This window comes from Cygnus atratus, chromosome 5, assembly GCF_013377495.2.
Source record: "Cygnus atratus isolate AKBS03 ecotype Queensland, Australia chromosome 5, CAtr_DNAZoo_HiC_assembly, whole genome shotgun sequence".
In the NCBI taxonomy this organism is placed as follows: domain Eukaryota; kingdom Metazoa; phylum Chordata; class Aves; order Anseriformes; family Anatidae; genus Cygnus; species Cygnus atratus.
The window spans coordinates 1,871,609-1,885,429 of NC_066366.1; the positions used below are offsets into that span (position 1 = coordinate 1,871,609).

Sequence of the window (13,821 nt, forward strand, 5' to 3'; positions counted from 1 at the left end):
AGCATTTGACTTCTGTTGTCCAGCAGAGTGTTGGACAGTAGTTTAATGACAGCTGTGATTCCATCAAGTGCCTGTGTTCAGGACACAAATATTGACTATGCTGTTTGTCAAGTAACGATATGTTCAGTTATTTCTTTTCTGGTACAAGTCATTTAATTCTATTTAAATTATTAATAGAAAAATGAGGAGTAGTTAGAAAAATATTTGTGAACTGATTAAATCACCTTTTTAAAAATAGCTCTTTCTTTGAGAAAGATGGGCAGCAAGACAAAATTTACCACTATGAATAGATACAAAAGTAATTTCAACATTTATTTTGAGAAATATTGTGCAATAGTAGTCTCATCATGCTTTTTCTGCTTGGCAGGATAGCGTGTCAGAGGATGACCCTCCCTATATTACCAAGCTTGCAGCATATCTGGAAATTTTATTTTTACTTAGCATTAAGCTACAAGTGGGAAAAACATCCCCAAATGTTTTAAGCTTCATAATAAGGAACATCAGTCTTTGACATTTTAAATCATAAATGATTCTTTTTTATTGAAAAAATTAATAATAATAATATATGGGAATAATGTGACAAAAGCCAGGCCTGGATCACTACACCTAAAAATTATTTCATCAACGAGGATTAGCTGGAAAAACAATGATCATAATATTGCGTTTCAAAATGGTTCATATTATCTAGAAGTCTTTAAAATACTTCACTATTTCTCATTGTCTATTAATGAGATGGTAGATGTCTGTTAAACCTTTAAAACACTCTTGCACTTTTCTGGCTTAAAAGAGGTTTTTGTTATGCTTCTCTTTTTGTCCCTCTTACTATATTAAAAATACATTCATGTGTTTCTGCTTCAAATTCATTTCCTTTCTCCAAACTCAAGCCCCACTTGCCTTCTCCATCCTGGTGGCGGTGTGGTTATTCAGCACAACCTTTGTCAATCATTTGTATCTGAGACATATGCCTACAGCTACTCAATGGGCAGTTTTTCCTAAAGAACCAAAGACAGAAAGTTAAATAAGGGACCTGAACAATATGCAGCCAAACAAGAAGCTCAGGTTTCATCAGCACTTTTAATTTTTGCATGTTTCAAGGACTGGACACTCCTAAACTGATCAGAACAATTGGGAAAAATTATGTTCTTTAAGAATTAATGTTTCCAAACATTACTTTCCAAACTCTTCGTCAAAGACAAAAGAGTTTTCATTCCTTTGCTTCTTGTTCAGTCTCTTTTCTGGACTGTCTTCCTATCCCCACATTTCCTTTGTTCTGTTTAATGGACCTCAGACCTTTCTTATCACCATGGACTTGTCTGGCTGTCTGGGCTTGCTGCGTGGCACCTGTCTCGCCTTCTCTTATGGAGCAGTCTGCCATTGCTGGTCCCTGGCAGCTAGTGGTTCTTCAGTTCCACTGTTTACCTTCTAAAAGTCTTGAGAAAGTTGATATTTTAATACTAGTTCTTAATGATAGGGTTTGATCCCTTTGCTACTAACACTGAAAGTCCTACAAGAGATGTAGTCGTGCACCCCTTCTTGCCCGATACAGTTTGATCCCGAGGAAGAGATTTTTCTTGATCTTAGAACATGCATGCAAGTCAGATTGTCAGTATGCTGCAATAAAGCTGGCTTCAACTGTTAACAAACTTCCCAACATTTTTATTTATTTATTTATTTATTGCTTCCCAATGCACTACCTCGAAGTCATGATGTGAGCTACTGGAACGTAGTAGTTTATGTATCACAAAGATAAACATTACAAAGTTCAGCAACTGTTGATCTGTGGAGCATACAGAGAAGTGATCTGGTGGAGCTCATCTATAATGTTGCATTTCAGTTTTAAGTAAAAAAAAAAAAAAAGAATCACCGTGCTGAGTCTTCCCTTTTAACCCACTGTCGTTGGTGATAGTGATAGACAGTTAAAGATTTTCCTCTAATAGATTGGGACTTACCACTTAGAGAGCTACGATAAAATTTTCAGCATACTAATTTCACATTTTTGGGTTCATATCAAGGGAATCCAATGTACAACAGAACTTTCAAGCAGTGAAGAGAGGTTAATGATGACTGATATATAGTAATGCCCTTCTGATGTTTTGTTTTTTTTAGAATGATAGAATGTGGGAAAATCATCAGACTAGAAAAAATGAGCTCCAGCGTGTGACAATCTGCAGAGCATATAATAATAACAGAATTTGGCTCATGGTGGATGCTTTCATTCCTAATAGAATAATCTGCTTTGATGGACTATATTTTTAGTTGATTTCCTCTTATATATATATTTTTAAATGCATTACTGACCTCAGGAGACTTTGATATTTGTTACATATCCTTGCTCAAATTAGAGGTTGGTTGCTTAGTTTCTAGCAAGTTCATTTCTGGTTGTGTAGAGGTTCCCTGAAAAAATAGATGATTGCTTCTTGGAATAGGCAAGGAGTTGATGTACTACAATAGTAAGAACAAAGGAGAGTTTACCTTAAGGGTAAAGTGCATACTGCCAGGTTAGGCTACTTACACCTAAGAGACATGGTGTTGGTTGTATCTAAATAGAGGAAAGGGATTAAAAAAATGTGAAAGGAGAAAAAGGGTACAACTCCTTATGCTACAGAAAATGGTGAGCACCAAGGACAAACTAATATAAAAGGGTCATAAATCAATTAAAGATGGAAATTAAAAATGATTTCTAACGTAAGAGGACAAAAAATTCTGAAAACACCTTCTGTTGTGAGTGGCAATGACAAGCAGGATCGCAGTATCACTACATTTAAGATGAAGCTTGATCAGTTTAGAAATGTCTGATGTAGTTGTGGCAGTAAAGGGCTAGACTCTTTCACTGCTTGTAGACCCTTTAACTCGATGTTTCTAAATCCAGGATATATTAAAATACTCAGAATTTTTGCTTTTGACTACATTTGTTCACACTTCAAGGAATGCGTTCCGTAATGTAATAGTTTTCATTATTTTAATTCTGGTTTAAGGGAGATACAATGTTCAGCCTCTCCTGTGCCTCTCCTGTAGAGTACCTTATGTCAACAGAAGACTATACTGAATTACAGAGTAAATGGGAAAAGACATTCAAATAATATGCATATTTGTATTGCTGAGAAACATTATGAAGGGGATGCAGAGCCTGCATGTTAGCTGGCTTCAACTGTTGATTAAGAAAACCCCTGTGTCTTCAAATAGAGCAGGATTTTTTTATATTAATAATTTATTTTGTTCAGAATTAATGTAGGGCCAGCTAAACAATAAGATATTTAATCTGCCCAATGTTGTATGAAGTGACCAAATGGAGCATTTTCAGTACAGTAATATTTATAATTGTGAGATGCACTAAGATCAGACCCTCCATGTTCTTGCATCACTTCTCTGCATCCCATGTTTGTGATGAGCCATCAGTGATACAAGCCAGAACTTTTGTGATTCTATCAGGTTGATTACAAACTTCTTACCCAACTCATTTAATTTCTTTTCTTTCCATGAGATGTATGTAATGTAAGATGGGAACATATATTCCCTTTGTTGAGATTCAACAGCGTGTATGATCAATAAAACAGTCCCAAATTAATTTGAAGTATATAATCAAGAAACATCTAACCAGTCTTTGATCTCAATAAATTGTGTACTCTCCAGCCTCTGTGACCTGGCACCACCTGTTGCATGAATGGATGCTACTGGCTTTGTTGTAGTTGCAGTTTAAATCACAATGGCCAGTGAGCTGTGATTAGCTCTATAACCCAGCGAAAGAGAATTTGCCTTTCAAGCTTTCCAAGTAGATTTCTGTCATCTGTCAGAGAACAAATAGATTACTGAGGGATTTGGACATGGCATCTTTACTGCTAATGGGCACTTACTGCTGCAACAGCAGAACAAAAAGACAGCATTTTTTTGAAGCTGCTGGAAATAAAAGGATATTGTGAGAGTGAGTTTTGGGCAGGGACTCTTCTGCACTCCGAAGTCACATCTGTTTTCTGTGAGCTGCCTCAGGTTGTGTTTTGTTGCTGCGGTTGAGGCAGTGTAATAGCTAAGTGCGGCCATGAGAACAGATCCATCTTTCTGAGTGGGAACTAGCTCACCTTGGACTCTTGCGAGCTTTAATGTGGGTTCAAAGAATGCTTGTGGGTGGGATAAAACCATCCCTTTCAATGACAGCCACTAGAGCAGCCTTCAGTAGATGCTGCTCACGTTTTTACATTTGGCATGTGTGGACACACTGAGGGAGAGCTGTGTTGTCCACTAGCGTGGCACTGGTGCCACAATGCCAGCCAGCAGGGGAGAGGGCTCCGAAATGTATTGGGTGGCAGGGACTGACGTTTCCTGTAGTGTTTGCTGTTTAGCAGAACCACAAATCACATGGAATAAGATGCACACTTACGTTTTATGCAGTCCAGTCTTGTATTACTAATGGATTTTTAGTAACATGAAAAATGCAGTAGTTCATGTTAAGCAAAGTATAAACCTCGCAAAAGAAAGTTAGCTAGCATAAGTAAATACTACTGTTAAAGAAACCCCAAACTGTATATTTAAGTGCCTGTATTTAATAAGCTGTTTTTACAAAGCTTTTCCAATATGAAAAATAGTACAATTATATATTACTTTTTGTTCTATAACAATGAAGTGATATTTTTAATTGTTAAGTGGAAATGTCCTTTGAGATATATGAGAAGAGAGTAACTAACATTTTTTCTACTGAGAGTAGAACTTTAGAAGATGCCTCTTGGAAAAGTGAAAACAGATAAATGTTTCCCAGAGATGAGAAAAATGTAAATTCCAAAAAGCAAATGTCTAATAAATAAACAAGTAGTCATACAGGTAAAAGAAGCTTATTTTTGCTTATAGAAAAAAACGAAACAGATCGTACTCAGAACAGATTACTTGTCTTTCTATTTTTACTGATATGAATGCAGAAATAGTTTTTTTTCATTATTCCGTAGCAAATTTTATAGCACTTAAAATTGTAAGATATTTAAATTTCAAAAATTTAGTGTTAATACTTGTACTAAAGAGGAGAGAAAAAAGCAATTCTAGAGGAATTTCATTCCATATATTTCTTCTTGTAAGATCATGCTTAAACTTTTGCTAATATAGTTTTTTTTTAATAAGTACATGGTATTTTTAAATCTGAAATACGTAGATATTAGTATTATATATATTTTTATATATATATGTTTATATATATATATTTATATAATACTGATTCAGTAAGACTGTTCTGAAGCTATTTAAGTTCCTAACCCCACTGAGTATCACTCTGATTGATAACACTGATAGCTCTGCATGCCTTCATACCTGCATTCTTTTCTGTTATACTGGCAAGGTTACAGGCTCAATTTCTTTTTCAACATATTGTTTTTAAATTTAGTTATATTTTTGACATCGTGTAGAAATAAAACCTAATTGGTGATAAGTCTTTTTTACTTATTCATTTACACATCAGTTACTTCCTCATTCCTTCGTTCATTCATTTACTCAACATCACCACCATATTAGGTCTTTTCGATTGCCAGATAACCAGCTGTTACTGCAAAATGGAAACAAAGGTGAAATTATATCTAAGTTAAGTCATTAGTCAGTGATTATAATGTAAGAAAAACAACAGTTACATTCATTTGTATAGTACGAAAATTTGACTTTTCACAAGTCTTACTGAATTTAATGAATTTTTAATATGAACTACAATTAAAGAAAGCAGTGGTTGATTATTTTAACTTCTGACAGTTGCCATCAGGAAAATAGTTAACTACAGGAATATATTTTCATCCAGTATAGTTTAGTTTAATTAAAACGGAAATATAAACTGAGCTTTTCATGCTCTACTGTGAAAATACTTTATAAAAAAGAAAATGTTTGCCATACTTATCAAACATTAAGGCGTTGGTGTGTTAAAGGATTGTGGTTCTTTCCTCAGTGGTATGTGTCATGGCACGTAAGCTCTTTAGTTTCATAACGTTTCTGTTGAGGAAGAACACAGCAGGATGAGCAAACGTTTTTCTTTCTGCTGCTTCTTACTCTCCGTGGTGGATGTATTGTTACCCAATTCTAAAATCCTTCAAATTGTTTAGCAGTACATACTTCTTTATATCTAGCTATCATGAAGCCCCATGCTGTAACACAAAACCGTCTGGTCTGTCTGATACCCTCTTCTTGAGGACCCAGGCTGATCTGTGTTTGCTTCTTTTCCCCACCCCACACAGAGAATTTTGCAACGTACCTGCAGGTTTCTTTCAAATAGATCAGTGTGCATCCCACACCATTATTCTTTTCGCTGTTGTTTTGGCAAGGGGAGTTGCACATGCTATCAAGTTTCCTTTATTCTGCTAGAACGTACGGAGCAGGCGTGTCATGCACCAGAATACAGTCTAGTCAACTATCCTAAACTAGTGCGTGCATAGATTTATAGCACATATGATGAATACACTTAAGACTAACTAAAAATAACATTCATCCTTTGTTTACTGCTGAAGAATTGCTAGCTATTTAGTTGTAGTTTGTGCTGAGGTATCAGTATCTCGGGAGGTCGGAAAATCTCAGAGGATTTCACAAAGATTTTTTTTTTTTGATTTCTAAACATTTTGCAGAAAATCCAAATACTTAAGAAACTAAAGAGACTTTATTCACTTTTCCTTGTTATAGTGTTCTGCAGTTTTCTTTTTCTTAACAAGACTACCTGTGGTTTTATGCTTCACGAGTATCAACCAACAGAGTTTGAAGATGGCTTTAAGAGAACATCCTGGTCAGCCACCTGTGGTCTTGCTGTCTTTGCATTTCTTTGATTCCATTAATGTAAGGCTGCAGTAGTTTTGTCCCTTGAGAAAGACTTTGTAGTCCTTAGACAGGAAACAGATATGTCTGCAGTTTCTTATGTATCCTTGACCATTTTTCCTGTGTACAGTTCAGGAACGACAATACTCTTCTCTTTCTTAGATATTTTCTTTCTAAGGATCTTCATGGTATTGCTCCCTCTCTGCTTTGTTTGTCAAAAGACATTTTTTGTTTTAAATGAGTCCAGTCAAATTATGGGTATCCATTTGCTCCCAATGGAGTAAACAGATACCTCCCCTCTATTTAGGGGATTCAGACAGCATTTTAGTTCATTAATATGTGTCTGTTATCCTAGTCCAGTCAAAATTCTTTTACAAAATTCTTTCAATGTGTTTTGGTTCATTGAGTCTGGGCCTGTGGTAGTAGTAAAGAAATTCTGTACACTGATGTTAGGTTCGTACAGGATTACTGTGTACTTCTACTTGCATCTTTCTCAGGACTAGATATGTATGGGATAAATGTCAAAACCAAATAGCTTCCTGTTTTAGGTATCTTACTAGATAAGTAAGCAAGCAAAAGATGAGACGTGAAAGTGAATTAAATCATATTTCAGCAAAACAGGCTATTACTCAAATGATAATGTATCCATATATGAACAGTCAATGAAAGAAAAAAAAAGTTCTAATTTGCTAGTTAACAGCTTCATATTAGAGAAATATTCTTTGCTACCTTACCTGTAGGTGAAAGAAACCTTAAATAATATCTTTCCCTTAACAGCTCTAAGTTTAATTTTATATGCAAACCTGCTTTGACTGACATTCTGTTGGCATTTATTCTTTACGAGAATTGGTTTTGGTATGTGTTCAGTAAAAAGAAAAATAATAAAATACAAACCCAGCACCTATCAAATTTGTCTGTATGAGACAGACAATCAGGCATACAATCAGTTGCAAACCTTCATTGGTAATATGGGTTACATTTGTACAATTCAAAATGATTTGTCATGTAAATTTGGCATTTACCTTGCCGCCAAGTGAATACTTTCAATATATGCTTCAAGCATTATCGGTCTGTTTTACCTTCCATTGTCTGTTCTGCTTTATTGAGAAAAAACTCAACACTGCCATAAATCTTGAGTTTATCTTAGTCTTAGTCTTGTTTTGGATGTGTATAGCTTTAAAACTATGCATATGAAATGGTTTTGCACTTCTGTCTTTCAGAGATGAAGACCTTGTTCTCTAAATAGTTTGTGTTTGATGGCTCAAGAAATCCAGGGGGCTTTTGTTCCTCTTTTAAGTAGGTCTGCAGAGGGTCTTAATGAAATTGGTAATAACAAAGTGTTATGCAAATGACAGACATGGCTATGTGTCTTCCTAGGTAGATCATATACTGTGTTTGAGCCCTGTTTTCTCATGCTTGCATAACTGAGTTCGGATGACAACCATTTGCTTATATCAGTGTAGACAGAACACAATATTGTTAGACTTGGAGGGCGCAATAGTGGTAGGAATATTTATGCGTCAGCTGAAAGGGCTTTTTTTGTTATACCCATTTTCCACCTCTTTGATACAACGTTGAATAATCAGTTGGCCTTTTTGGTATTTATACCATAATCTTTCTGTATGGTCTTCCTGTGCCTTCCCTTTTCCCACCCTCCATGAAGACTGGTTTGCAGAGAAGTCTTTGTCTTGCTCTGCTTTTTATAAAGAACATGCAACATTTGTGGTTTGGATACTAAATTACCTTCGGTTCCGTTCCAAAATCCAAACTTTCTTTCTAAAAATGTGTTTTGATTTTGGTACTGCATGTCACACCCACTGTTTGCTTCTGTGTGCTTAGAAATGAGTAAGAAAACTTTATTTGTGAAGTGTTCCATTCTTTGAGGGAGTTTTAGCTGAAGGCTCTGTGCTTTTGAAACTGCTTCTCTTCCTCCTTAGTCTGACAAAGTCCAAATAAATTAATCTCTTGGGGCACTTGTCTGACACACATTTTCCATGTTACCCAGCCAGACAGCAGGATAAATTAACCCTCACAAAACTCTGTGCTGGCACAGCTAGATTGTTCCCCATTTGTGAGCAAGTCTGTCTGTCATTTAATCATGTAGTATGGAGTGCAGTCCTACTCTAAGAGAACTGCATAATTTGCTAAATGTAAATTGATCCTGAACTGAATGACATAACACTTTTTAAAAAACTGCTTGTAGTTGATTGTAGATAAGGTCTAATTTTTTGATTGGGTGAACAAATGCATTTTGGCAAGGATTACCTATATGAGTATTGAGTACAACTGCTGCCACTTATTTATTAGCTAAGCATGTAATTCATTCATTAGCAGTGCTTTGCAGTTACTTCTAAAAATAAAAATGAAAAGAGTTTTGTGTTTTTTCTTTATTTTGTTTCCCAGTTACCTTTAGAGAGTGATGCTGCCTGGCACAGAACTTGTGCTGTGCAATCTCCACTGTCCTTTCAGAGAGGCTTTTCAGTCTTTGTAGACCCATTTCCTGGATTAGTCTGGCTAAATTATGGATTATTTTGTCTATTAAGCTTTTTCTTGTGTCCAGTAATTCAAGAGTGGCATATTGGCATAATAATGTATTCAACTAGTTGAGTTGAATATAAAATCCAAATCTTGTGTTTATAACCCTTTAAAAAAGTTTGAAGATGTTAGTGACAATATTTTGATTTCATGCAATACAGAAGACAGTTAATAATTTGTCAAGTACACTTTTTTTTAAAATCATACTTAAATAAATACTTATTCTACAACAACAGGAAGCAGCAGAATGATACATCTGTTGATGTAGGATGTCAGATAATTTAGAACAAATTACAGATTCTTTAAATACTTGAAAACAGTGAAGGTCAGGAAGCCTGTATTCAAAAATTTCCAGCATATGTATAATATTTTACAGGATGTATGTCTGTCCGTAACTGCAAAAGAGTAATCTGTAAAAACCAACTTGTTTGTTGTTTTTCGTGTTGTCTATTTATGCCCTGACAAATTAGCATCGGATGTAGTGTGGAGTCTGAAGACCAGTGTGCAGTTCAAGGTTACAAACAGGCACGATTCTGTCTTGTAGCGTGAGGAAACTGGACTCAGGCTGTTATTCTGGACTGTTTGTTTTTCAGTAAATAACATTCTGGGCTTGAAATAATACCTTGTTGGCTTGGCCAGATAATTTAATCAATTATTTAAATGGTTTAAAACAGGAGAGTAATGAAAAGTCTTTCTATGTGTAATCTGATTCTGTCAGATGTAAATTTCTTTCACAATCATATCACTTCTATTCTTGCAAAAAATGTTTGAAAAAGAAAGTATGTGTGGAGCAATAATTTTGCATCAAGTTAGTTAGTGACTATCACCTTGAAAATAAGAAAATACTAGGTTAGATGTCTATCCTGAACACTTAATTTATTTCTTTTATATTCTTCTGTGTTGTGTACAGAGTATTTAAAAAAAAAAAAAAAAAAAAAAAAGGCTGCCGGTATAAGAGCACCTCTCTGGGCTCCCTGGGCTGTTCAAGTTAGTCAGTAGAAGTGGTTAGCCTGGGTTTCACTATCCCAAGTGCGACTCCAAACAGAGTAGCCAGCTGTCAAGAAGTTGGTTGGTATTGGTGCTGAGTTTCTCAAGAGAAGAGTACTTCTATTATGCAAAAACAAAACAGAAAAGATTTTAGAACGTCTCCTTTGGTGTAAGTTCCATGTTCTTTAGGCTGTGATTCTTTCATTCAGGAAAGGAAAGGGGAAAAGCCAACAACGTTCTCCCTTAAATCTAGCTTTTGTGAACTATAACTGAAGAAATAACCATGGCTATTCCTTGTTGTTTATTTGCGTTGTATTGTTATTTCTTAGAAGACATTTATTGATTTATATATGGATAGTACAAATCAAATACTCTCACCGTCGTATATTCATTTGTATTGGAGGTACCTTTCTGAAATGAAAATAATTTTGTTTTCAAATGTAAGCACACAAGATTCCTAAGTCTCTAAAAGTCAAGTTTCCGGTCTCTTTTGTCTGCTTCTGCTAAAATGCGGTCAGTTTTAGAGAGGTGACTTTCTGCTTTTCATGCTTTCGGGATGCCAAAAATGGCTGAGAGAATTTAGAAATACCTTTGAGATGGAGACTGAAACCGTTGAAATCCCAGGCTCAGGCTGAACTCGAGAATGCCTTCAAGTTCTGCCAGTTATATTAGGTAACCGGTGCACGTTGCTCCCGCGCTTCTTGCTCGCATCCGGCCTTTGTCAAGCTGCACAGACAGGGTACACCGGTGTCTGTGCCCTGTGTGCTGCCCTCCTGTCCTCCCCGGCTGGGTCATCGGGGAGGGAGTTCAGCCAAGGACTGGTTGCGTGGCAGCAATATACACGTTTCACAGCTGCTTTTAACCATTTATTCCAAGGACTGCAGACATTCAACAAGGTCCGCCAAACTGGAGAGAAAATGCTTCCTATCCCTTCCCATGTGTTGGGCAGTGAGCACTCCTTACTGCTGCCAGCCCGTCTCCTTGCTTTGGTGACAGCTTTCATTTGTCCCTTTTCAAATTCACAGTTGGATCTTCCCCAGTGTCCTGTCTTTTTCCTGCTACTCCTTGCAGAACCTGCTGGTATATGATAGAGATGCTTTCAATTTTGGTTACTGTCACAAGTTCTGTAGATAAAACGGTGCGTCTGTCTAACTCAGCAAAGCTGGGGCTACAGCTGCTGCATTTGCATCACAGCAAACATTTCAAATTCGTCTTCCGTGGCCAGTGAGAAAGTACTTAACAGTTGAGAGGGCAACTAATGGAATGTAATAAAAACTGTATTTGCAGTAAATACTCTTATGCGTGGCGTCAAGTTCATACAGGGGAGGCAACAGCTAAAAATAGTCATCTTAAATGTCAGATCATACTGGGGTTGATTAAGCTATAATGCGAAATGCCTTTGTGAAGTGCAAACTACATCTTTATCTACAGCTGCTAATATACAACAAAACCAGACTAATTTCCCTAGTGAAGTTATGAAAGCCTCATATACAGTCCTTGCTGCTTAATAGTTTTTGTTTTTTTTTTAAATGGTTGCTTGCTTGCTTTTTTTTCTTCCTTTTTTACTCTACTAAGTGTTGTCTTTTGAGTATTGTCACTTTGTCCTTCAAGAAAACCAGGGGAGGAAGGAAGGACTGTAGTTGAATTCGGATGACAAACCTGATGTTGCTGTATCTTTTTTGTTCGTTTATTTTATGGAAATTAAGACCTTATTTTTCAGGTTACCAAGATCATACTCTATTAAGTAGAAGAGTTGAATAACTGAACCTCAGCGCTGAGTTTTGATGTCTTCTGATATAGTATATATGAACTTGGTTCTTAAAATAAACCATTTCAAAAAATCAGTAAGAAATAAAAAAAATTATATGTACTAGATGTCCAGAATTTTCTGTAAATTGAAGACACTTGCCAAAACCCATTTCTTACAGTGGTAAAAATAAAAATCTAACAGATACACAGGTTTATGTTATAAAAGAGCATGAAGATTATCTATATTAGATATACAATAGCATGTCATTTTATTAGTCTCTAGGAGACCTGTGATCTCATGCTATACTGCCACTGTGTTCTCAGTTTTGTTTTTAATAGGACAAGAAATAAATTTAACCATAACACTTTGAATTTAATCATAATATTTTGTTCTGGCACTAGAAAGAAGGCTATATGTGTACCTTTTTAAAAAGACCAATTTTCAGATGCCAAGAAGTTCTTGCAGGTGTCCTTGTACATAAACAAATAATGCTGATTTCCGCTTCATTTATGCATTTTGTTAGTAAAATATATATATATATATATGTATATATAATTTTAAGTGTTCAATTGTTATGTACTATTTAGAACCATGTATTGTTTTGATATCTGATGAGGAATCCTACATTTAGAAGAGATCTCAAGTGAATGATGTTGATCCTGGATAATTTTTATGACTTTTAAAAGTATTAGAATTAAGATATTTCTTCTAGACTCTTGAATCATTATAATCCACAATGAGAGAATGTCACATTGCAAGAAAAAAGGTTGATTTTCCAGTTGAATGCTTTCACTACATGAATGTTTTTATTTTTTGTAAAATACACATTTGTGTAGTCAATAATATCCAGAAAATGTTTTGTAACTGTCATGTTCAGTGTTTTTATAACTCCCAGCCTAGGTTGTGATTTTAAGATGTACAGAGTGGAAAACCACCTCTTGCAATAATCTTTTAGTTATGGATATTTGAATTGTAAGAGGCTTTTTGAGATAATTACCAAAGTTGTATGCTTATATTCACCAAAAGTGAATATTTATGTTGTACAGGCAACAGTTTCTAACGTGGAGTACAAATCTATACATGCTTGCATACAAGAAAGGACCCTGTTTCAAGTTAGCTTCTAACCATTTGCTGGGGAGTGGTGTTTGATTCACATAAGCAGACTTGATTTTTCTTGAACCCTGTCATTACATCATGTATTGCAAAGCAGTGTGATTTATACTAGCACAGTATTATTTATGCTGCTAAAGGCAATAGTAAGTATTTGCAACAGTAACTTGCTAAGATTTTCCATGACTCCCATCCTCAAGTCCTCTCAAATCTCTGCCTTGATTTCATGAGGTGGCTGTTAAGATTCCTGGAGAACAGAGTTCGAAATAACAAGCTTTTATGTTATTGACTTTTTCCTCCTAAGACCTGAGTCTTTTTCTCAAGAATCCTCTCTGAATCCTTGTCCTTTATAGGAAGCAAAATTTTAACGTCACAGAGGAAAAAAATAGTCAAAACATGAAATAAAAAATACTAAAGCAAAATGAAGTGTTAATTATAATATGATTGTGGTGGCTCTTAGTAGTCACACTTCATATTGGGAAGATTGTTTTAAGATAAGCAGTAGTTTTGTTAAGGTAATACAGGCTATTTTACTGATAGCAAAAGCTATATCCTCAGGGAACCATCATAAATTCCAGAATATTTCAGGAAATTTCATAAATTTTGGCATATCTCAGACGTGTCTGTTTCTCAGGATGGAACTTTTGTTTTAAAGGAAGTATATTTTTGGTTTTCCCTGT

The 13,821-nt window shown here is 35.5% G+C and overlaps 1 protein-coding gene across 6 annotated transcripts in view; it reads left to right on the top strand.

Moving 5' to 3' along the window:
* Positions 1-13,821, top strand: part of SBF2 (SET binding factor 2) — a 260,328-nt gene that overhangs the window by 131,131 nt on the left and 115,376 nt on the right. The window lies entirely within an intron of this gene.